Source organism: Macrobrachium rosenbergii, chromosome 48 (assembly GCF_040412425.1).
Source record: "Macrobrachium rosenbergii isolate ZJJX-2024 chromosome 48, ASM4041242v1, whole genome shotgun sequence".
NCBI lineage: Eukaryota > Metazoa > Arthropoda > Malacostraca > Decapoda > Palaemonidae > Macrobrachium > Macrobrachium rosenbergii.
Window position 1 is genome coordinate 60,986,936 of NC_089788.1, and position 24,708 is coordinate 61,011,643.

The 24,708-nt window shown below is 42.5% G+C and overlaps 1 long non-coding RNA gene across 1 annotated transcript; it reads left to right on the forward strand.

The window, feature by feature from the left end:
* The first annotated feature begins 3,278 nt into the window (after nt 1-3,278).
* On the forward strand, nt 3,279-24,016 carry LOC136831452 (uncharacterized). The gene is made up of 2 exons (XR_010850885.1): nt 3,279-3,369; nt 22,983-24,016. It is a non-coding gene; the product is annotated as an uncharacterized lncRNA (long non-coding RNA).
* The last annotated feature ends 692 nt before the right edge of the window (nt 24,017-24,708 follow it).

A 24,708-nucleotide genomic window follows, 5' to 3' on the forward strand; every position in this document is an offset into this window, starting at 1 on the left:
CGTTGTGAGTTTGTTTTAGGAAATGTTGTAAAGTCCTCATTCAACGGGTTTTCTATTGAGAACCTCCCGTTTTCTACGGTGCCTTCACAGCTGACCCTAGGTCGTGGTACTCAGCCTTATTATCATTATGTAATTGTACATTTATTACCTATTCATTTTTGCCCTTATACAAAGTGTATGTGCCAGAGTATTTTTGTGACTAATCTAGTATTGTTAATCATCACGTTATCTGTATGTACCTGTCCTGTTTTGTGTAGAGAATAGTTTTGACCTCGGGTCACTTGTATATTTTTTGTACTGATGTCCGCATATACGCCGACGTCCGCATGCCGCTTTATAAGCGGGCCACTTCCTCAATAAACTAGCAGTTCTTGTCTACCTGCTCTTTCTTTCGCACCCTCTCACAGTGGTTACCCCCGGAGTGGTTCCCGGAGCCATTAACAGACCCAAACGGTAACTTAGTCTTGGCCCGATGAACCACCCCACACCCCTAACGGACTAATTACAGCACTCTAACAAAGCTTTCGGGCGTTACTGACCTTCGTCAGCAAATCATCGGTGTCATTAGCGGACCCACACGGCACGCTCCCAAGTGTGTATTGATGCGAGTGTTAACTCACACTCCAAGTGAGAGTGCAGAATAAGCATGGATGCGGACATTCCCTCCCACATACAAATAACCGCAAACTTCTTGGAGACAGATATCTCCCTCGTGCAACCCCCTCTCAAGCTCAGCCCCACCGAGTCCTGCTGCAGCACCTTCGACAGGGAACTTCGCGGTGTACCAGGCAATACGCCACTTCAAATTCCTCCTGGAGGGTACGCCTTTCACAGTTTGGACGGACCACCAGCCGCTGGTCCACGCCTTCACAAAGTGGGGGATGCATGGTCCTCCAGGCAGCAGCGGCACCTTGGGGCCATCGCGGAGTTCACCTGCACCATGAAGTACCTCCCAAGCAGGAAGAACCCGGTAGATGACACCCTCTCAAGGATTGAAATCAACGCGGTGCAGCTCGGGATCAACTACGAGGACCTCACCCGGGAACAAGCCACCGACCCAGAGATTCCAACTTACGGCACCGCCATCATGTCGTTGAAGTGGAAGGACATGCCCCTCACCCCTGGGGGGCCAACACTGCTGAGTGACGTAAGCACTGGCCACCCCCACCCACTGGCGCCCTCCTCCCGTCATCGTCTGGTCTTCGACGTCATCCACGGACTGTCCCATCCATCTGGCAGGACGACGGCCAAACTGCTGGCTGAGAAGTTCGTCTGGCACGGCATACGGAAAGACGCAACGGCCTGGGCAAGGTAGTGCATTCAGTGTCAGACCAGAAAAGTAGGGCGGCACACCAAATCAGGGGTGGGCGACTTCCCCCAGCCAGGAAGACACTTCGGGCACATCCACGTCGACGTAGTGGGTCCTCTTCCCCCATCAGGAGGAGCCCGATACCTTCTGACAGTCGTCGACTGCTCCACCAGGTGGCCCGAAGCGATGCCCATGGAAGAAGCCACCTCCAGTGCATGCGGTGAGGCCCTCTTCTCCAGCTGGATCAGCTGGTTCGGTGTCCCGGACCATATAATCACAGACAGGGGTCCAGCATTCCTGTCTGAGCTGTGGACCGCCCTGGCACGCCTGCTGGGGACCACTCACCACAGCACCACCGCCTACAACCCCGCAGCCAATGGATTGGTAGAAAGGTTCCACAGGTCCCTGAAAGCGTCCATCATGGCTCGTTGCACTGCCGACAACTAGCAGCACCAGCTGCCCTGAGTCCTCCTCGGGCTGAGGACCACCCTCAGAGCCAACGGCGACCTGTCCGCAGTAGAAAAAGTTTATTGTAAAGTCCCCGCTCAAGGGGTTTTCTATGAAGAACCTCCCGTTTTCTACGGTGCCTTCACAGCTGACCCTAGGTCGTGGTACTCTGCTTTATTATCATTATGTAATTGTACATTTATTACCTATTCATTTTTGCCCTTATACATAGTGTATGTGCCAGAGTATTTTTGTGTCTAATCTACTATTGTTAGTCATCACGTTATCTGTATTTACCTGTCCTGTTTAGCGTAGAGAATAGTTTTGACCTCAGGTCACTTGTATACTTTTTGTACTGACGTCCGCGTATACGCCGACGTCCGCACGCGGCTTTATAAGAGCAAGAGCCCGTATCATAAAATTTTACGGGCTGCTCTAGAAGCAAGAGCCCGTGCTGGCACAAGGCCAGCTAAATCTAAAACAACATATCATAATAAAGTTTTCATTAACCTACCCATCTCACAGACTCACCATCAACATATAGTTACGGGCTGCTCTGGAAGCAAGAGCCCGTGCTGGCACAAGGCCAGCTAAATCTAAAACAACAACAACATGCTGGCACAAGGCCAGCTAAATCTGAAACAACAACATCAATAAACTAGCAGTTCTGTCTACCTGCTCATTCTTTCGCACCCTCTCACAATGTAAGCGAGGATGTTCCTTCCTCTCGTCTTGCTTTCAACGTTAATTTCTATTTCAGGGTAATAAATATTTTGTTCTGATTTTTGTGGTATTTTTCGATGGCCTCAATTCCATCCACAACGTCTTCCTCGGGATAAGGTATAATAAGGAATTCGTTAAATGAAGTTATAAGGCTAAATTTGATGAAGAAGAAAATGAAACTAGCTGACAGGGACTTTGTCTTATCCCAGGACGATTTGTGTATGATTGTTCACCCAATGGAAACAAGAACCGGAACGGTTCGAACGACTGTTGCTGGACAGATTCAGACGCCCGGCAACTTTGACCAAGAGCACCCAAAAAAAGTACAGTAAGATCAGGACCTGGCTGAGAATGTCGATGGGTAAAATCCGACTTTTCATCGATATAACTGGATAAAATAACAATTTTAATAGATATTTATAGATATTAAATAAAAATAGCAAATTATCTATTTAAAAATATTATATAAAATAAAAAAAATTTGGCTTAAATAAGCCAAACCAAAGAAAAATAGAGCCTAGAAAAGTAATTTTGTCGACATATCAGTTATATAACGATGAAATATTAGCTAAAATTTCATAATTGATGATATTTATAGGTATTAAATATAAAATAGGAAATTGTCTATTAAAAAAAATATGAGGTAATAGAGAATTTATGCTTAAATAAGCCCAACCAAAGGAGAAACAGAGCCTAGAAAGATAATCTTGTAGTCATATATTAAAAAGAAAATAAGAAATTATCTATTCAAAAAAATTATATAATAAGAACATTTGGCATAAGCAGCTCAAGTAAAGGAAAATTGGAGCTAGAAAGAGAGCCGCTACATTGTTAAGTCTCCCAAATACTACTACAATTACGTAAACACTCCAGCGCGTCCTCTTTTGCAAGTAACTACTGAAGACACTATTTTGTTTTATCAGTTTTAAGGTCACATTGAGTTTAATAAAGGTCACTTGAAGTCAGGATTCAGGTCAAGTAACCTTTGGTGTTGGCAGAACGTGACCTTTGCTGTCTGTTATGGGCTGAGGCTTAGATAACAGCCCTTAGCCTGTCTTAGGGTGGCCTCTCCCTTACGAGGAAAAAAGAACTTTTTTATTATTTTATTTTATGGGGTTGCTCCGCATCGGGTATTACCTTAGAAACTGACTATTCCCATAATATTTTGGTTGCTCATTAACATTTTACTGTTATGGTTGCTATGTTTTTGTATGCTGTCCATCCTGGAATGCTATCGCGCATGCGCAGTGTTATAGGGAAGGTTTTGTTAAAAAGCCTACGGGCTGCACAAGGAGCAAGAGCCCGTGCAGGCACAAAGCCAGTAAAATCTGAAACAACAACATGGTAAAAAGTGGAGTTTCCTTCACTGGGCTAAGTAATACGGCCTGCTAGGATAGGTTAGGTTAGGTCAGGGTACTTTATGTGGTATTTCTGAGTATTAACTCCTCGCCTGTTTTTACCTTGGAAATTGGTATTTCCTATACTTTTAGGGCTGCTGATAAAGGAGATGCATTTGTTTACTGTCGGCCAAGAGTTATTTGCCTCCTGTCTCTACCCAACAGTGGTAGGACTGTGGGAATTCGGGAGTTTTGGGTGGGGGAGAACACCCACAAATGAAGTGGACATGTTTACATTATAGAATCGTACCCCTGGATGTGTAAAATGCCAGGGAGCCATTTGTTGCAGGAAGGGAGTGGCTGAGGGAAGGGGAGGAACGTGGGGGAAGGCAGGGAGAGAGCTCCTCACGTTCCCCCAAATGTGGGGGAAGGCGAGAAGCGGCAGTGGTGGACAGGCAGAAGGTTCTGTGCGGATGCAGAACATAACGGCATTGAGGAAGCAGTCGGGGGTTAGGTAGGAACGCATCAGGAAGGTAGGAAACTCTACCAAGCAGCAAGCAGAAGCTTAGAGAATAACAGGCCGGCAAAAGATAAAATGTCATCTCCTTTACCAACAGCCCTAAAAGTACTGTATAGGGAAAACCAATTTCCAAGGCACCAATCAGTCTGCGGCAGTTCCGAACTCATAAAATAAACTTAAAAAAAAAAACACCATTTGATATACTAAGAAACCGTAAAGCCCCAATAGACTTACCGTAGGGACTCCAAGCCTGTTTCTGGGAACAGAGTGCGTTTTGTCGCACCTGAATGCTTTTTTTCTGTAAATCAAGTCTGCACTCACTGCCGCACTGGGGCTTAAATACTGTTGTTTTTTTTTAAAGGCAATGATCGTGACGCAACTGAATTAACAATCTTGTAATTGCCGTAATAATATACAGTACTTAGGTCTTTCTTCTCAAGATCGAGAACAGGATATGCTGTATATCAGGGCCACAATAATATTCAATGGTATTCTTGTTAATTTTATAAAATTAACAAGAATACCATTGAATATTATTGTGGACCTGATATACAGAATATACAGTACGTTAAATTCCCAGTAATTGACGTTACAGTTCTTGCAGGTAACGGCCAAAGAGTGGCAAGTTATGGGCTCAAAGGAGCGCTAAATTTATCGCAAAGACTCATCCGTTGTATTGAAACGAAATACGCAGTTATTCAGATTATTAAAATGCAGGCCTATGTCGGAGGTAAGGCTAGTGGTGGGTTGAGAGAAGAGGGAGGTGGGGGGTAAATGACATCAATGAAAAAAGGAGGGAAAGGGGTTTGCATAAGAATCTGTGAAGGAAAGTAGGAAAATTTCCGAGCGATGATATGTAGAAGAGCGATAATGCATGAAGAGTCAAAAGTTGTAACGCACACTCAACGTTACAGCAACCAAAAGAAAAATTTTTGCATAGGTTATCATAATAACCTAACCAACCTAAAACAGTAGGCCGCATTAATTAAATGATGTACATAGAAAGAGTAAAATGTAGGTTATTATACTAACTAAACCCACATAACCTAACTTAGCAGGCTGCATTACCTGGCTGGGGTGGGTGGCGGGAAGAAAACCTAAATTAATGTAGTTAAAGTAGGTTAGTAGAAGCTGTTATAGTTTATGAAAGGGTTATGAACCATTCCAACACAAACAGATGGGTGCAACGGTTGGAAAGACCGAGGTCTAACCTGTGAAGATTGCGCATGAGTAACCCCCCACAGCCCCTCCAACGGCAAGAGAAACTTCTCTGTCCCTCCTGAAACCCCCTGTTTCCTCACAGTTCCTCTAGGGTTCAGCCCCATTCCTTGAGGCCTATCCTCAGTTGTAATGTTGCATTGTAATGCTTATAAGGTAAATGTCACCTGGAGGGAATGCATTAATGTACAGGAGCAGTAATAATTGTGAATAAGGAACTCGAAATAAAGGCAAGCAGAAAGAAAAGTGGGCTGTGGTATGTAGAATTAGGAGGATAGGCTTTGAAATCCCAATCTCCCCCTTTTTCCTCTATAAGAAGTCGGGCTGTGTACCAAAAGCTCCTTGGTCGTATTGTTCCTCCTGTGTTTGCGTAAGGGTTTTTCATCTCTGTAATGCCATATACAGTAAAATCTGATTGCCTTCTCACCCCCCTTGTTCTGCCCCACCCATAACCCCGCTTTCCTTGGGGGTTCCCTAAATTGTAGGACAATTACAAGCGGGGGAGCAAATCACCCTGTCCTGGAGGTATACCCCACCCATAACAACACTTTCCACCTTCATGAACATATGGCTCCCTAATGACTTTTCCATAACAGCATGGCAGTCCGGTCTTTCTCCCAACGATTTCCCCCACCCAAAACCCCCCGTTCCCAAAGGGTCCCCAACCATGTTGGGTAGATAACCTATGAGGTTAATAATAATTGACCGATAATAAACACCACCACCTCCTTCACCAGCGACACTAAAATTATAGGAAAAATAAATTTTCAAGGGAATAATCCATGCGGAGTTACCCTGTAATTTTACCTTTTTTATTTTTTTTATTTAATTTTGGAGAATTTTTGTAATTTTCAAGTTTTAAACATAATAAATGGGCAGTGTGCAGAGTTGGGAGACAGGGTTAGTTGTTCTGACACTAATACAAACAACACAGCATTATGTGACAGGGATATCCTTAAGGCCACCACTAACATTCAGTTATGCCTGAGCAGTTATAGCTGCACAGTCGGCCTGTGCAGTTATAACTGAACATTAATGTGTACAACCTGCACAGTTTTTCTCGCCTGCGCAGGTGGCCTGAGCAAATAGCTCATCTCAGTCGATGAACCTCCAGCCAAACTGCCTGCGCATGCGCACTTCAATATAAATATGGTGGATGCAACATTTTTTGGTTCAGTTTGCTTTCCGTCTCTGGACAGATAGCATGTACCAGTCAAGAACATAGAGTTGAGTTTTATTAAATTTAAAAGTGTTTATACCTAAATTGATGATATAATCAGATTTACTTGTTTTTTAGTAATTTGATACGGATGTCAGAGTAATACATAATAGTGTATAATGAAGGCTGAAAGTGGCAGCATCATTCCTGAATGTCTTGTAGATTTCATCGAAATCTGTGTGAAAGAGGCTTTTCTTGGGCAAGTGAAATCCAAAGGCTATCATAGCAGATTAAGCCTATGTATGTTTATTCATGGCTATAAACCATATATGCAAGATAGTTTTCAAATGAGAATAAATATTCATTACAGCGAAATAATGTAAAACAAGAGTAGGCCTATAATGCATCTATTCATGGTTATGCATCGTATATGCAACTCATTTTTAAAATGAGAACAAAATGATATTAAGTATTCTTATGAAAATCAAAACAGTATTAGAAAATGCATGTTTGTTCATATCCCATGTAAGCCAGTTTTGAAATGAAATTAGACTAATCAACACACAAATGAAACAAAGGAACAGTAGTAAACTACTGATGTTCACTCGTAACACATCATAAGAAAGTCATTCTTAAAATGAACACAAGTCTGTATCAAGGATTTTAATGAAACAGAGAAAAACAGTATTAGGCCTACATATGTCAAGTTTGAAATGAAAAACAATTACTAACTAAATTAACACAATTATCTTGCCCAGGAACTATTCCTTCATTTATAAAATATCAATAAACATTGTGAAAGTCCTTGGGGCCAAATGTAAACTTTTTTAACAAATTCATGTGGAAACATCTAACTTGACGTTTATGAATTTTTTTTATGCTGTCAGCAAGCCAATTACAGCCAGAGCGTCGCATATTGACGCCATGGCTGCTACAGAGGCTTGAGGAAAAAGACTGTATCGTTAATGATGAAGATTTGCCTGAACAGGCAGACTGTGCACGCATAACTTAACGTTAGTGGCGGCCTTTAGATGTGCATGTGCAGACTGCTATGGTAGACTCGCTTTTAAAGGGTGGCACTAGCTATTTAAGACGCTCGCAGGACCAGCATCCCTCAATTTGTGAATAGCCGTCCTTGCGTTCAGACATACGTTTTACACCCTACGTAATATACATCTCGCTTTTTCCTGGATGATTTCCCATTCCTTGAACCAACTAGCAATCAAGAGTCACGTATGGTCGGAACTCAAGGGCCTGACACTGACTGCCAGGTACACCCAAGGGAAAAAAGAAAATCGTGGCAGACACCTTGAGCAGATCAGGACAGGTAGTGGGAATGGAGTGGTCCTTGCACCATTCAGTAGCAAACAGACTTTTCAGTTTGTGGCCGGCCCCCACAATGGATCTGTTTGCAACATTAAAGAACTACAAGTTACTATACAGTACTGCTCTCCAGTTCTGGACAAGAACACTGTTATGCAGGACGCGTTCCAACACCCTGGTGGAGCAACCTAGACATTTATGTATTCCCCCGTTCAGTCAAATCAGGAGGGTGATCAACAGGTGCTTTGTTTCTCAAGGTCTCCGAATGACATTGGTAACCCCAATGTGGCCTCAAGTGGAATGGTATGCGGATCTCCTACATCTTCTCATAGACACCCCATGACATCTTCCCATAACACCAGATTACTAAAATAAGAACACAGCGGAAAGATACATCGGTCAGCAGAATCCCTTTAACTTCAAGGCTGGAGACTATCAAGCAACTCCTCAGAAAGAAAGGCTTTTCTAGTAAAGTTGCAAAAGTTATTGCCAGCTTGGTTAAAGAATCCTCCTTCAAGCTATATGAAGGAAAATGGTCAGTCTTCTGGGATTGGTACAGTAAGAGGGATTTACATCCCCCCAAAACAACTGTAAAAAATGTAGCAGATTTCCCTCTCATTTTTAGGAATGAGAAAAACCTCTCCGCCTGGGCTGTGAAAGGGTATATGTCCACCCTCTCCAAAGTTTTTTAGGCAAGAGATATTGAATTGCCATCATCTTGGGGGATTTTGAATATGATAAAACACCTTGAGAAAAGTTGTTCTTTTTGAAATTTGAAACCTCCTGATTGGGATATAACGAAAGATTTAACTTCCTTGACTAAGTCTCCTCATGAACTCATCAAAATTTCTTCAAACAGGGTCTTAACCTTAAAAACAGTGTTCCTGCTAGCTTTAGCATCAGCTAAAAGATTTGGTGAGATTCACACACTCTCCTGTAATGTAACACACACCCATGGATGGACGGAAATGGCTTTCAGTTTTCTGCCAGACTTCATCGCAAAAACCTAGAATCCTTTGTCACATGACCCAAGATTTGATGGCTTCTCCATTCCCTCTCTTAAAGACTTTGCGGTTAACAATCAGGAAGAGATGCTACTTTACCCTGTACGGGCAGTGAAAGCCAACCTAAAGCATACAGCCTACCTCAGACCAGCACAACATAGACTTATCGTTAGCATGGGTCGTATTAAGAAGGAGATTTCTAAAAACACAGTCTCCTGGCTGAGGGAGGTCATAAGCAGAGCTTACAGTTTGGAGCAAGATTTATCTGATATCCCGAGACACATAAAGGCCCATGACATTCAGTTGCCTTTAGGAAGAACTATGCTGTGGGACAGATTCTCTGTGCCAGAGTTTGGAACAGATAAACCTTCATGTCTTTTTATTTGAAAGATGTCACATGAATCCCTGGACACTTCCACCTTAGGTCCAGTGGTGGCAGCTCAACAAGTGGTGTGAGGGATATGGTCTCTTAGCTCTATTCAGATTACGTTGAGTGGTCCTTCTCCGTAACACCACCCTTGAACGTAGAGCTCCCATGTTCCATCATATCACTTCAGATAGTGAGTATTATTCTTTTGAATGTTATTTTGTTTTTGTGGTTTTCTGTTGATTGCCCTTTTTTGTGTTTGTGGAGAGGTCTTTCTCTCTCCTCTCTATGAATCTCCCTGTCACATGATGTTGTGGTGTTTGTATCAGTGTCGGAACAAATGACAAAAAAAAATTTGTATTTTTCCCAGCATACAAACTCACATCATCTGAGTTTAATTTCCCTTCTTATGCCTACCCTCTTTCCCGATCTCTCTCTCCTCATCCGACTTGGGCAATAACACGGTTCATCTCCAGCTATTCACAAATTGGGGGATGCTGGTCCTGTGGGTGTTGTAAATAGTGCTACTCTCTAAAAGTGAGTCTACCATAGCTGTCTGCACATGCGCACCTAAGGATACTCCTGTCACATGATGTTGTGGGTTTGTATGTTAGGAAAAATAAAAATTTTTCTTGAATTTGTCGTGTTTTGATAGTTTTGCCTCTTAAACTTAGTCCTGCCGATCTGTCTGATATTAAGTGTCTCTTTGGCAGATCCAGGGAAGGCGAAGCCTCCCTGGCCAGGTCAGGGTACACTGCCTTAAGTCAGGTTAGAAAGGTAAGGCCCAGCTAGGTCAGGGCATGACATTTTATTAAAGGTTAGGCTCCTTGCGGGGTCCAGGTGGGGGTGAAGCTACCCTGGTCAGGGTAAGGCACACTGCCCTAAGTCAGGTTAGGAAGGTAATTTCTGGTTAGGTCAGGGCATGGCATTCTACGAAAGGTCAGGTTTAGTCCATTTTCACTACTAATTCATTGTCTTAGGCTTTGAAACTCAACGTTGTCCAACAATTCTGAAATTTTTAAATAATTTGTGTTTAGAAATTTATATATAGATTTACATAAAATGATTTATAATCAATCTATATAAAACAATTTACATATAAATTTATATAAAGTAATTGATGATCGATATATTAAAAAAAATTTGTATAGAAATTTAAATAAAGTAATTGATAATCAATTGATATGATAAAATAAAAGTTGTAGCCCAAAATATTTTTCCTGATGCAAAATTGAATGTCATTGTATCTACTACAGACCTTAAAATTTTGTTGAATTTTGTACAATTGACTCCAAGATGTTACGTAACTGCTCCTGCACAAATACAAACCTTCATTCTTTATGTTGGGATTCAGCTTGTGAACACAAACTGGAACGGCCTTTTAACGTTTAGACAAGGCCATTTATTATTTCGTTAACTGTTGACAGGTGGGGGAAGGCACTTCACTTTGCTTCTGGCCCAGGTGCCAGATTGAGGGGTGGCTGAGGTGGACTGTTAATGCAAAGAACTTTTGGTTTGTATTGCAGATTACTTTTATTAATATTTGCTATTTGTTCCTACACAAATACAAACCTGAAGGTCTTTATATAGGATTTAACTTGCAAACGTGAGCTTGAACGGCTGTTTAACTTTCAGACAAGGTCTTTAGCAACCGACGGTAGAGGGGAAACCCCACCCACTTGTCAGTCTGCACTCCACTTTGCTTTCAGCTGCCATCATGTAAAGACATCTTGGTGTGTTCTCTGCCTGACTGCTGTTACTTTCTTTTTTCTGTTTATGAAATATATGCTTGATTGTGATTCTTTGCTGATTGTTAATGATGTGAACCTCTAATTTACAACTGCCTGGGGAGAGGAAAACTTTAAATCTTAGGCGTTGCCCAGAAGAAGGACAAGCCTTACAATTGGTTCCTCTCCTCCTTTAAAATAGACCCTCACACATTATGTGTATCATGTCGCAAGCATGATTGAAATCAATCGAGTCCTTGTGGCGAGTGTTGAGTCTAGCCTTCCGAACAGTGGGTGAAGTTCGCTCGGAAAAAGAAGCGAGAGAAGAAAGTTTCTCTGGTGTCACTGGAGTGCAAAACTCCACTGGTGACACAGAAGAATCTCTCTGGTACCTTCTTGCCCCCAGCCAAACTACCACCTGCTGTTGCCACTCCTAAGGGAGCAGTTTCCCCTTCGCCGTCTCCTACTGCTTCATCAGTAGAGAGCCATCAGAGGGGGAAGGATGACCAGGTTGACTACATTCTGGCAGTTTCCTGCTCAGAGGGGGAGTTGTCCTCAGAAGGACTCTCCTCCTTGGGGCGAAAGGGGATTGCTTCTCTTAACTCGATTTTTGTTCCAGGTGCTGTGGAGTCCAAGGGGCTTGGGGAGTTATGCCCTCCCTAGGCCTCCTGGGAGAGCCGGGTGTTTCTGGGTTGATCTGTCAGTTGATCTATCAGTTGAGGGCTTCCAAATGCTTTCTTGTAACTGCAGCCACTGTAACTGTCACGACTTCCACAGTTACGGTATTCACCAGCTCAAGGCCACCACTACGACACTTATAACATTGCACTTGCCTCTGGTAAATGTACTCCCAGGTGTTGCCTTCCATTTCATCTTCGGTTGGTGATATCCTCCTCCACATCCTGCTGTCGAAGGCTGGCCATTGCTGGAAGAAGAAGAATAGGAAGTCTTCAGCGTTATCTTTGTCGAGTGCTGCCACCTCCTTCACTTCTACTTCCAAAGCTAGCAAGCGGAGGAAGAAGACTGTCTCACCCATCCGCAAGAAGTCCTGTAGGGTTTCTGGTGGCTAGCCTTCCCCAGGGGAGGAGGCTGCTGGGTTTCTTGCTAACGGTACGCCTAGTACTGCAGCCCCCGTTCCCGACCACACAGGAGCAACAGCTGCCCGGGTTTTCACAGACCCCAGGTGCACCGGTACCGGTCCTAGTAATTCACCGTCCCAGGCCAGTAGGAGTCCCCAGTCTACAGACCTGGGCCCGTCTGCCAGCACTGCCTAGCAAGAAAAAGTGATAGAGAGTGGGCGGGTGCTCATTCCCCCCCTTCCTGTTCTCTGAAGAGAGTAGTGCAAAAGCCCCAGAATGGTGACGACGGCCTACTGGCCCGTTCACCCGGGTAAGGCAATAGGAGGTCCCTCACCTAGTCTTCTTTTACCCTAGAGGCTTTGGCTTCTTAGAAGACTGTAGCACGACCCTGAGACAGCCCCTGTTCACATTCGTGTGATCAGGACTCCTCTCCCTGACCCATAAGCCTGTTGTCACTACAGGTAGATGACCGCCCATGGCCTTACTCACCTGCCAGGACTTCGGCCTCCAGCAGGCTGGGCAAAGGTGCTTGGTATCTCTCACATGTCCCCTCCACCCCCTCGGAGTTTTCCAGGAGCTAGGAGCCAGATGGATCTACTGTTTAGGATCCAGCCCGGCCATGGAAACATATGTTCTGGGTTCGGTCCTTGGATCGAACCGGTTGTATGCTCGAGTGGTTGAGAGGTCGCCTGGGGGCTCTGGCAAGCGTCCCTCTTGAGCGGAGGGAGTAACTCAGGAAGACCATGATCTGGAAGGGCTCGAGGGTCCAATGCCGATAGTCCAGTTTAACCGGCAATATCTATATATAGAGCATACCTGTAAATACCAATAAATATATTGTATTTCATTATTTTTATAGAGTATAAATAATAATCCAATGTAGAAACGTATGAATTAAAGCTCATGGTAAAAGATGAAAAATGAAGAATAAAACATGATAAAAATGATAGAATTCAGCTGCATATGTAGATGCCTAGGCTGAGACATGAACGCATTATTGTTAAGTAAAAAGAACTGGTCTCTAAAATGAAAAGTAAGATAATGAAATTTAGATTACAGGTACACAATCCTTTACCTGAAATCATAGGGGCCAGATGTGTTTCGGTTTTTGGAATTTTTTGGATTTTGGAACTGTGGGGTCAAGACCATAATCAAACATCCCTATTGCAGCATAAACATTTTTTTTCCCTTTGTTCATGTTTTTTTCATTTTAGTTATTTATTCATTATAGTTTAATATTAATTATATTAATATACTGTTAAATGAATTTGAGAGAATTAAGATCATCAATGGTAAAATAGTGGGACAATTAAGACCATAAATTCACTAATTCTGTTTTCGACAACAGCATTCTGTAAAACGCAAAAATACACATGATCAAATAATTGTAATTCAACTGTGAATTTTAACGATTAGTAAGACTGTAAAATACATTTCATCATATTGGTCTTGGAAAGAGTTGTTTTATATTGTTACTAACTTCATCGTTAGTTTGCAGTCGTAAATCTGAGGACGGTCTGGGGATAGGATTCGCAAGTGATGACGCATCACCACCACAGACTGTTGTGGGATTTTTCATAACACTATACAGGCAGTCTCTGGTTTACGACTGGTCCGGCTTATGACGTTCCGAGGTTACAACGCTTTTCAAGTATATTCATCAGAAATTATATCCCGGTTTACGACGCATGTTCTGGGGTTACGACGCGTCGTACGCCGATCGGAAATATGATCCAAAACTGCAGAATAATAAAAATTTCGAGGTTTTTTTTTATGAAAAATTCAATAAAAATGCAGTTTACATCGTTTTCAATACACCCAAAGCATTAAAAGTAAGGTTTTCTTAGGATTTTTGACGATTTTTGACGATTTTTCGGTTTACGACGATTTTCGGTTTATGACGTGGTGGAAAAATGGAACCCCCATCGTGAATCGGGAACTGCCTGTATTTAAGTTAAAATTATTGTAGAATTCTTGTTTTCATGAAGAAATAATTATATAAAGCAAATTACTGAGTAATTTCTGCCATCAGCAGTCAAATAATCACGATCATGGCAACGTTCAAACTTAGTGCCGTCACGACATTTGTCTATAAATAAAACAGAAGTAGAGGACTGTCATTGGCTAGCAGATCTCCATGGCAACCAGCCAGCTAATCAGGCTTTAGCTGTATTCTGTCTGAGAAAGAACGTTTTGCACACAGAAGCTGATGATGATGTAATGATGACATAAGTGCATGTGTTTTGAATACAGTACAGTAGGTAGTTTTTAATAGTGCATGTATTTTACTGATTACATGAAGAATGAATGAATTCTTTCTTATTACTTTGAGTGCAGAATTGTTGATTCAGAGATTCTTCAGCAACAAAATATATATATTTACTAACGCTGGGTTGGCATACCTTTAAAACAAAATTTTTCTCTAATCTCTCGAGGATAGAATTACGCTACATGGAGGGAACTGGCAATTTTCTCTCTCTCAGTCTCTCTCTATGTCATGTTGTTTGCCATGTAAACACAAGTATTGTTCAGTAACTCAGCTTTTGTCTTCGTAAAGTTTACCTTTGTCATGTCTTTTCTTTCCTAAAAAACACAAAGCATTGTACTGTAGCCACCAGTCAGGCAGCAGAGGTAATACTGTTAATGCTCAGTGATTGGCTATGATACTTCCTACCCCTCTAGAAAATAGCGTTTCTTAATGACGGTACGTACTGTGCACAAGTTAAATTGGTTACAAGTTAAAGCATTTCACTTTGGTACAGTATAAATAGAGAACAGTATACTGTACTGTATATATAAAATAAAAATATAAATGAAAAGTTTTTTATTTACCTTTGGTAAATAAAAAGGAAAACGGTATGTGACGAGCTGAGGAACAGTTACTGTCATAAATCATAGATGAAAATTATGTATTTTAAATAGGCTGACCCTCTTCGGTGTCCGTCTTATCCGATATCCGGAATAACGGGGTCTGGTTTAACGAGGGTCGACTGTATAACGATCTTGAGGAAGAGACTGTGGCCTTTCCCGTGGACTGTTCTTCAGCCATCAAGTTGTTTTGGAACCCCAGAGTCTCAGTGGGCTTGCCATGGTCTAGGCTTGCCGAGGGTGTTTTGGACCAGGTGAATTCTCTTGTGTCTGGGCAAGAAAACTTACTTTGGTCTAGCTGATTGTGCAAGACACTTCCTCAGCCTCTCACTTGTCAGAGGAAATATTACATACTCTGGGAGAGTCGTTTGGTGACTAACCAGGTTGACCCAGACCTGTCTTGTCTGTGTCCGGGTCTGTAGCTGGATCGCCTCTGTGCGGAAGGAGCTTCTTTCTCTCAGCAGGAGGCAGTGGCAATGGAATTGACTGCCATGGCAACATTCCAAATGATCTCCTGGATTGATCTTTGGCCCCCTGCTGTGGCCAAGCTTGCATCCTCCTCTTTGGGGTCCCATACATCATAAGAGGAAGCCATGTTCAGGAGACTGATGTTGTCTAGAGGTAGGGCCATCATCCACCAAACAGCTGACTTGTGGGCAAACCTGGTTCTCAAGAGAAGAGACGCTGTTTTGTCTCAGGTTACCAGGTTTGTTGGTTCAGAGTTGGCACTGGCTCTCAGGAACGGACCGGTACTGGGTTCCACTTCCCTCTTCCCTGGAGGAGAGGTGGAGGCCATGGTGGAGAGGCCTAGGGTTGAGAACAGTGACATGCTTGTTCACCAGGCAGTGGCCAAGACCTTGGGGTCTTATCATGGCACTACAGCCCAGCCTTTGGGTGAGGCTAGCCCTTTCCCTTTGGGTCCCAGAAAGTCCCAGGCTTCCTTGGGCCCCTGTAGGAATACTGTCTTCTTCTGCCCCTGCTCTGAAAGGAGTGCAGTCACACCCCTTTCAGCCCCCTGCCTGTTCTAGGAAAGGGGGCAAAGGTAAGAAGAAGGGCGGAGGACGTTGGGGGCGGTGTTCATCCCTGCTTCTTCGAGTCTCTGCCACCCCCTCACCAATATGTTCCCGGCTTGCTGAAGGACTTCACCCCTGTGGGAAGAGGTGAAGGCAATGCTGAAGAAAGGCTCTGTGAAAGTCGTGAAAGATCGATCGCTAGAGTTTTACAGCCGTCTTTTTATCGTAGAGAGAGTGACGGGTGACTGGAGACCAGCCATAGACCTCTCCCCTGAACCGGTTCATTTGCCAGACCCAGTTCAAGATGGAAATGGTACAGTCAGTGCTCGATTACATCAGAGAGGGTTCGGTGGACTTGAAGGATGCATATTTTCAAATACCCATCCGTCAGTCCTCTCTCAAGTACCTTCGCTTTACCCTCAGGGAGGCGGTGTTCCACTTTGTTTCGGGCTCCCAGCTGCTCCCCAGGTGTTCACTTGAGTATTCACCCTTGTCTCAGCTTTGGCCTGTTTGCATGGGATACATCTTTTGAGGTACCTGGATGATTGGCTAGTCCTGGCGAGCTCTTTGTCGCAGTTGCTCCAGGACAGAGATGTGCCTCTCGAATTTTATCATGACTTGGGAGTGGTGATTAATTCCGAGAAGTCCTATTTCACATCCAAGCAGAGGGTAAAATATCTGGCATGCTGAAAGATAAGGCAGCAGCGAGAGTCTTTCCAGCTGACTTGGGTACCAGCAGGATCAGAGAGGCAGCACAGTTGTTCCTGTCACGTCAGGAAAAACCAGTTCAGCAGTGGCAAGTAGTTCTTGGTCACCTGTCATCTTTGGAGAAGCTGTTCCCTCACCTTTGTTCACTTCAGTGGAGAATGAGGGAGTTTGGTCTCTGGGAAGAGACCCTCAGTTCTTCCTGATTCCTCTCTTAGAGGAAGTAAGGAAGGACTTAGCTTGGTGGCTAGATGACAGGAACCTCTTGATAGGAGTGCCGTTAGGCGCTCCCCCTCCTGAGATGCTTCTGATTTTGGATGCATCGACTGAGGGATAGGGCGCAACTTGGAGGATTTGATGGTTTCTGGTGTGTGGAATCAGAATGACGTACATCGCCACATCAGTATCCTGGAACTCAAGGCGGCATTTTTGGCACTTCAGAAGTTACAGGATCAAATGATGGGGAATCCTGTGGTGTTGATGAGCGACAACACCATGGTAGTGGCATACATCAACAAGCAAGGAGGGTTAGTTTCCCTTCAGCTTCACATGTTGGCAGTGCATGTGCATGAGTGGGCGGTAACACACTCAGTAGAGCTGTCAGCCAGGTACACTCTGGGGGTCCGATACGTAGTGGCAGACAAGCTCAGTTGCCAGGATCAGGTTATAGGGACAGAGTGGTAGGGACCACCAAGACATAGCGGAAAGGTTGCTTGAGCTTTGGGGCTTCCCAGTGCTAGGTCTGTTAGCAAATAGGCACAACAGGAAGCTGCCGATGTTTTGCTCAGTTGTGCCGGACCCATTGGCAGTAATGGAGAATGCCTTCCAGCACCCATGGGATAATCTAGAGGCCTACGCCTTCCCTCCGTTTTGTCTGATCCGTTAAGCGATCAACAGGGTCATGACCACCCCAAATTCTCAGGATGACCCTGGTGGCTCCCAGATGGCCACATGCTGAGTTGTATCCGGACCTGCTAGCTCTACTTTCCGAGGTACCGGGAGAGATTCCCCCATGGTACAGCCTACTATGCCAGCCATACATAGAAAGGTATCTTCAGATGGTGGAAGGACTGGCACTTCATGCCTGGAGACTTTCCAGCGTCTCTTGCGAGCGAGAGGCTTTTCTCGCTGCACAGCGACAGAGATGTCTGGATACCTTCGTAAGTCGTCTGCGGCTGTGTACCAGGGGAAATGGGCCATCTTCTGTGGTTGGTGTCATCGATGGGGTATCTCTCCAGTTGGAGCTACTTTTCAGCAGGTAGCACCCTTCCTCGTCTTTCTTCGTCAAGAGAAACTTCTCTGTTTCAGCCACAAAGGGCTATAGAGTTGCCCTTGGCCATGTCCATCGTTTGAAGGGGGTAGATCTCTCTTCCTTGTGGGAGATCTCCATGCTTTTGAGAATCTTCAAACATTCTTGCCCACCCAGGGAACTCAGGCCCCCTGAGTGGGATGTGACTCATGTCTTAGGAGTCTGACTTGTGCACCTTATGAACCTTTACGAGAGTCATCAGACAGGGATCTGACCTTTAAGACTTTTCTCGCTTGCTCTGGTGGCCATACTCTTTGTCTGACAAGGTAGATGGGAGTATGATCTGGGCAAGAGCTCACAAGGTTAGGGGCATCGGCCCATTCCTTGCATTCCATTAGAACCTGTTGGTTCTATTGGTATTATGGGTGGGAGTGTGGTCCTGCCAGACCTCATTCATGTCGTTTTACCTGCGGGACGTTGCCCACAGATCATTGGGCACATTTTCCTTGGACCCTGTGGTGGTTGCTTAACAAATTGTATAGCTTACTGGGCTCCCCAAAAAGGACAGGTAGCATCTCTCTTAAGGTGAACGGTAAGCAAGAGAGAATGTGTGTGAGTGACTGGTCTCCTCCCTTGTCCTTTTTACTTTTCTCTCTCTCATAGGGCAGAGAGGCAGGTAGTGAGCCGTCACATGCAGGTGAGTCTAGATAACTGAGTACCCTGTCTTCCATCTTTTGTAGATTGTTAGATGAAAGTCCCCCACCCCCTCTCTCTAGCAAGGGAGGAGAGGAGTTGACAGTGAAACAAACATGTTGGTTTTGTTTGCACTTTTATTGTCTCTGACACTATGGGTTCATCCAAGCTTTTTTGAGGTAATGACGCAAACTCAATAATTCACGTCCAGAAGTCTGGCAGTTGAACATCCCATATGTTCAACATGCTGGAGGTGCAGGATTCCTTCCTCAGCTCTCAGTGACCATGAAGGTATTCCTGGGTGGGTAGAACTTCCAGTCAGTTCAGAGATTTATCTAGACTCCACCCTCCAATGGGTAAGTCTCCCATGTATAGACTCAAAGTTTGTTTATTACTACACAAATACAAACCTTCGGTCTTTACTGTATATAGGATTTAGCTTGCGGACGTGAGCTGGAACAGCCATTGAACTTTCAGACAAGGTTGTTAACTACCGACGGTAGGGGGAAACCCAGACCACTTGTCGGTCTGCACTCTGCTTTCGCCTACTGTTGTGTGAAGACATCTTTCTGCACTTCTCTGCCTGGCTGCCATTTGCTTTCTTTTTATGTTTTTTGATGAAATATTTTTGTGGTGGTTGTTTCTTGTTATATATACCATATATACAAACCACTCAATCACTATAGCACCTTTTGGAGAGGAAACCGCTGGGTTGAGTGCTGTCCAGGGAAAGATAGACCATGTACAGTCGACCCCCGGTATTCGTGGGGTTGGGGACCACAAACACAAGTGAAAAGTGAAAATCCGCAATAGATTGGCACCCCCCTAAAAACGCTTAGTAAACCCCTGTATTTGCAGGGGATGCGTACCACACCCCACCCCCCCGCGAATAGCTAAAATCCGTGAATACTTAAAGCCCTTCTAAAAACACTTAGAACTGCTTATTTTGATAGTTCAAACACAAAAAAAACTCTAAAAATGCTAACACCGGTATTATCCTACTTATGGTGGGGTTAAGTTCCAAAAAACCCATCATTTGTTGGAAAAAACGTACTCGAATATAGCCTAGCCTACACTATAAAGTATAATCTATACATATACGGTATAGTAATTATTAATATCAGCTAATTCTGGAGGTTCATGCAGATTGACTTATGATAATTCAATACAAAGAGAAATTGAATAACAAACAAGAATTAGCTTGGCCTACACTATGGTATATCGTGTACATATACGGTAGCCTAGCCTACATTAAACTGTACTCTATATTCACATATTAATATCGTATTATATAAACATCAACATAACGAATATGCATCTTTTCCATGGATCTTTTAAAATGTTATACTTTACTTCACTGTATCCAATAATATTGTATATATATTCTTATATTGCTTTTGTATTATAAATTGCGATCATGGCAATCAGTGTTTTGGTTTGGAAATTGATTATGCAGTAAGTTTATTTCGTCGTATTGAACACAGTTCAGAGCGCTTCTCTTGCTTCTAGTTAGCAAGGTTATTTTTCGTTATACAAAGTTTTTTAAGTCGTGTATAACTTAAATATGTCTTGTAGTGAAATTAATTTAGCTGTTTTTTTCGTTAATAGATAACGGCCATTTTGGGGGCATGTTTGTTTTGTGTAAAAAAAATCAAGATTCTGTTTACTATTTTCACTTGATTTCATCATAATATGAGCTTATGTATTTGTCTTTTATCAACGTGAAAACAGCAGTAATATGTGTTCTTTCATGCCCAGTAGTTTTGATTAAAATGCTTTCTCTCCAATTTTATTTACGGTCGAATTTCATCCATGTTGCCAATGTGTGATAATTTATAGTCATTAGCAGCTTGAACATCGTTTTCTCAGCTTCAGCTACAACTTGCAGCTTAAATTTACCAGTATATTGCCATGCTGATCATTTATCCATAGCAAATCAGGGTATACTGTAATGTAAAAATATATCAGTCCTATTCTGCTTAATGCCATTTGTAACATAACTATGGTAATTGTTTACTACCATACAATGGTTGAAATACAAGCAAAACAGCTGTTGTTATCCAATTTGGTTATCAGCAAAACACAGTTTCTCGTTCGGTTGTTTATGGCTGTACGCATTTATGCAAGAGTATAACATTACAAACAATACTTTTATCATTCTCTTTTACTTTTGTAACTAGAAGATAGGACAAAGAGATGGAGGAAAAAAGTCTGTCTATTGTAATTTGGTCTCTCTTGATGCCTGATTGTACGCTGCTGCCTGTGCCCGCTCGAAATTCAAGAATATTTGATAAATATTGTTGTATTGGTATGAACTGCTTACCAAATCACAAAATTGAATTATTGTAAGGCGAATTATCGTAACTCGAGCACTACCTGGGTATCTGAGTATTTTAATAGTTTTATCACAAAAAGTGCATTTAGTCATGAAAATGATATGAAAATACTGTAAGAGGTGCAAAATAATGAGCAGGTGGACAGGTACTGCTGGTTTATTCAGAACACAGGCCGCTTATAAAGCGGCGTGCGGATGTCACACAGAGGAATACAATAGAATACAGGTGATCCGAGGTCAGTTACTCTCGGTATTAATTATAATTGATAAATACAAATAACATAAAAGGTAAGTTAACAAGAATTGACAGAACGATATTCTAATATATGCGAAAAGACAACAGGTGCAAATGAGTTAGTAGTAGATACGTATTTAGATAGATAAAATATGGCTATTTTTTTGCTTGACCCAGTCTTGTAGGAGAGTCACCTTAGAAAACGGGTGGTTCACCATAGAAAACCCGTTGAGCGGGGACTTTACAATACTGGCAGTCCCCGGTTAAACAGCGGGCTCGGTTAACGGTGATCCGGTTTTACAGCACTTGTCTAGCGACGAAAATCAGCAATTTTCGGCGCCGAAAATCGCCGATTTCCGCTTATCGGCGCCAATAATTGGGTATTGGCACTGATACATACCTAACAGAGGTACCGATAACCGAAAATCAGCCGCGAAAATTGCTGAACAATCGCGGATTTTCGGTTAGCGGCGATTTTCGGTTATCATCACACCCTCAGAACAGAACCCCTGCCGATAACCGGGGACTGCCTGTACAGTAATTAGTGAATATTTCTCAGTGAAAAATACTGCGAATGGGTGAATTTTTGGTGGATAATGTATATACATGTTCCATAGAGAAATCCGCGAATTGGTGAGTCGGCAAACCGTGAGAATGTGAATACGGGGGTTTTACTGTATATGTAACTGCCTATTTTAATAGTCCAAAAACCAAATACACCTTAAACTACCATCCTAAAACACTATAATTATTATTTCAAAGTCATCTTACAACATTACCCTTGGAAATATATGGCTTACAGCTATGTGTGAAATTAATCCAGTTACCCCTAAGAGAGAGAGAGAGAGAGAGCGAGAGCAAAAATACATGTGCTCATTAAAAATATGCAATACACTAGTGACAGTACGTACACAAAGGTGAATGAAGATTAATTCACAAAACTAGGTTATAAGAATGTATACAGTATAAGTACAGTACAGTATTTAGTCACAAAAATAATATAAAAATACAGAATACTGCTCTACAAAAAATCGGCGAATAGGTGAATTTTCTGCAAATAACTTACTGATAGGCTCCACAAAAAAATCCGCGATTAGGTAAAGCTGCGAATTCTGAACCATGAATAGGCAAGGGTCGACTAAAGGCTAAAGTTGTCTAGGTCACGGAAGCTTGGTAAAAAGGTAGGTGATTTCCTTATCAACAATATTATTACTAGGGCTATTGTTGGGTCTTTTGAAATTACTATTTAAAGTATATTGAAGAAATCATGATATGGGAACCAAGAAAAATGATAATGATGAACATTATACCCTGAGGGATATATGATTATTAAGTGGTACGACATTATTTCAGTGAGTACTTGAGGCATGCAGTGGCACGTAACATCCACGTTACAGGTTACTTGACAGCAGGATTATGTCTGTCAGAGTGGAGAGTCTTGTGAGACATATGACAGAATGAGCAAAGCAGTTCCAGTGAACCGTTGGTTTACAGACACTTATCTGTCGACAACTGGTCGTATGGAAGACTTGGGAATCAGAGTGTCTGTGGAAATCATGACTGCAGTATGTAAAGGCTCAATATTATTTATGGGTTTGCTATGAACAATAAATTAAAAGCTCCAGTTTTTTGTAAATTTTTCTAACAACCTTTTACCCTCTTGTATTTCAGACTTTCTGTCCTCGAACAAGTTGTCAGTTTGCGCCATCAATGTTTCATAAGTGAATGTGTGTCCAGCAAAGAATTTAAGTGTGAGTTCCTGTGAGGTGTTGAACAAGTTCCTAAAATAGGAAAAATAGAATTCTAGATATCAGATTTGTGCATTGGTGAAAGGAGAAATTGGAGAAAATAAAATAAGAAATAAATGACAATAATAGGAGAAGTGAATAACAATAGAATAAAGTGAAAAAAGTTGATGTTTCTATAAAAAAAAAAAAATTGAAGGACCAGAGGCTAAAATGAGCATTTTGGAATATCCATTGAAAAGCGAGACTGAGGATCCAGTATCACTGTCTCCTGTCAAGCACAAAAATATAGGTTTATCGGGCAGTGATGCCCCAGCCAACGATACCTCTCTCTCTTTGGATCTATTGACAGAAATCAAGACAGAAATCAAGATGGAAATCAAGACGGAAATAGATGTGTGTTATGAGTTTGATGGCGACATGAAGCATCGCTCTGAGGATTTTATGTCAGCGATTGGAGACAAAGCAGATTCACTGCCTGTCAGAAAGGAAATCGACAAGGAGAAGCCCTTCATGTGCCGAGAATGTGGGAAAGTTTTCACCTGGAGGAGCAACCTGAAACAACATTTTCGGATGCATACCGGGGAGAGGCCGTACGTCTGTGGTGAGTGTGGAAAGACATTCTCCTTGAAGAGCTCCCTGAAACAACATGCGATAGTCCACTCTGGAGAGAGGCCTTACGTGTGTGATGGCTGCGGGAAAGCATTTCCCAGGAGAAGCAGCCTAAAACGACATTCACTGATCCACCCGATGACAGCCCGATCGACGCATCGTGAGTCATTAGAGTCACTGATTGATTACGTGTTGTCGTTAAAGGCTTCATTGACCAGAGTCTCTGGCTCTGCACGATCTGTTGTACTGGTTTTGTAATTAACTTTACGAATTTGACTTTTGTAGGCTAAGTAATTATTTAGTTATTGAATTTACAATTTACAATCAATAAATTGATTTTCTAACCATGATTGCATTTAATTAACCCATCCAATATGAAAATTGACTCAGTGGCTCTCAGAAAAATCTCCAAAATCTGGTTCAACTCCATCCACAACTTCCTCGGGATAAGGTATAATAAAAATTTGTTAATGAAGATATAAAGCAGAACTTGATGAAACTAGCTGACAGGGACTTTGTCTTATTTGAGAACGATTTGTGTTCAATTGCCAAGCCAGCAGAAACAAGAGGTGAAACGGTTTGAATAGCTGTTATTGGGCTGATTCAGACATCCAGCAACACTAACCAAAAGTACCAGAAAAGTATGTAAGGAATATGAAAGTAATTTAATATATATGAATAATAGTGAGCAAGAAGATTTCTCCACACCACTTTGTGTATAGCTAAAGCAAGAGTGACTTCCATATCAAATCTAACCATCCTGAGGCTGGAATTAACAGCTGTACTCATCCTTTCCATTAGACTAGTAGATTCGCGTGAGTTATATCCATGAAGACTTCAGGAACGGTAGTACCTCAAAGTAGGTTGATATTTCATTCTGAGACTTGAGACTGCAGTAAAAAAACATTGGTCAAATAAACCCTTATAAACCCCTGCAGGCAACCACGATATCACACTGAAAAATAAGTCGTTTGACAGTGCCAGGTTTGGGGTCTTAATACAGCGGATTTCTGCATATTATAAAGAATGTAGAGAAAAGC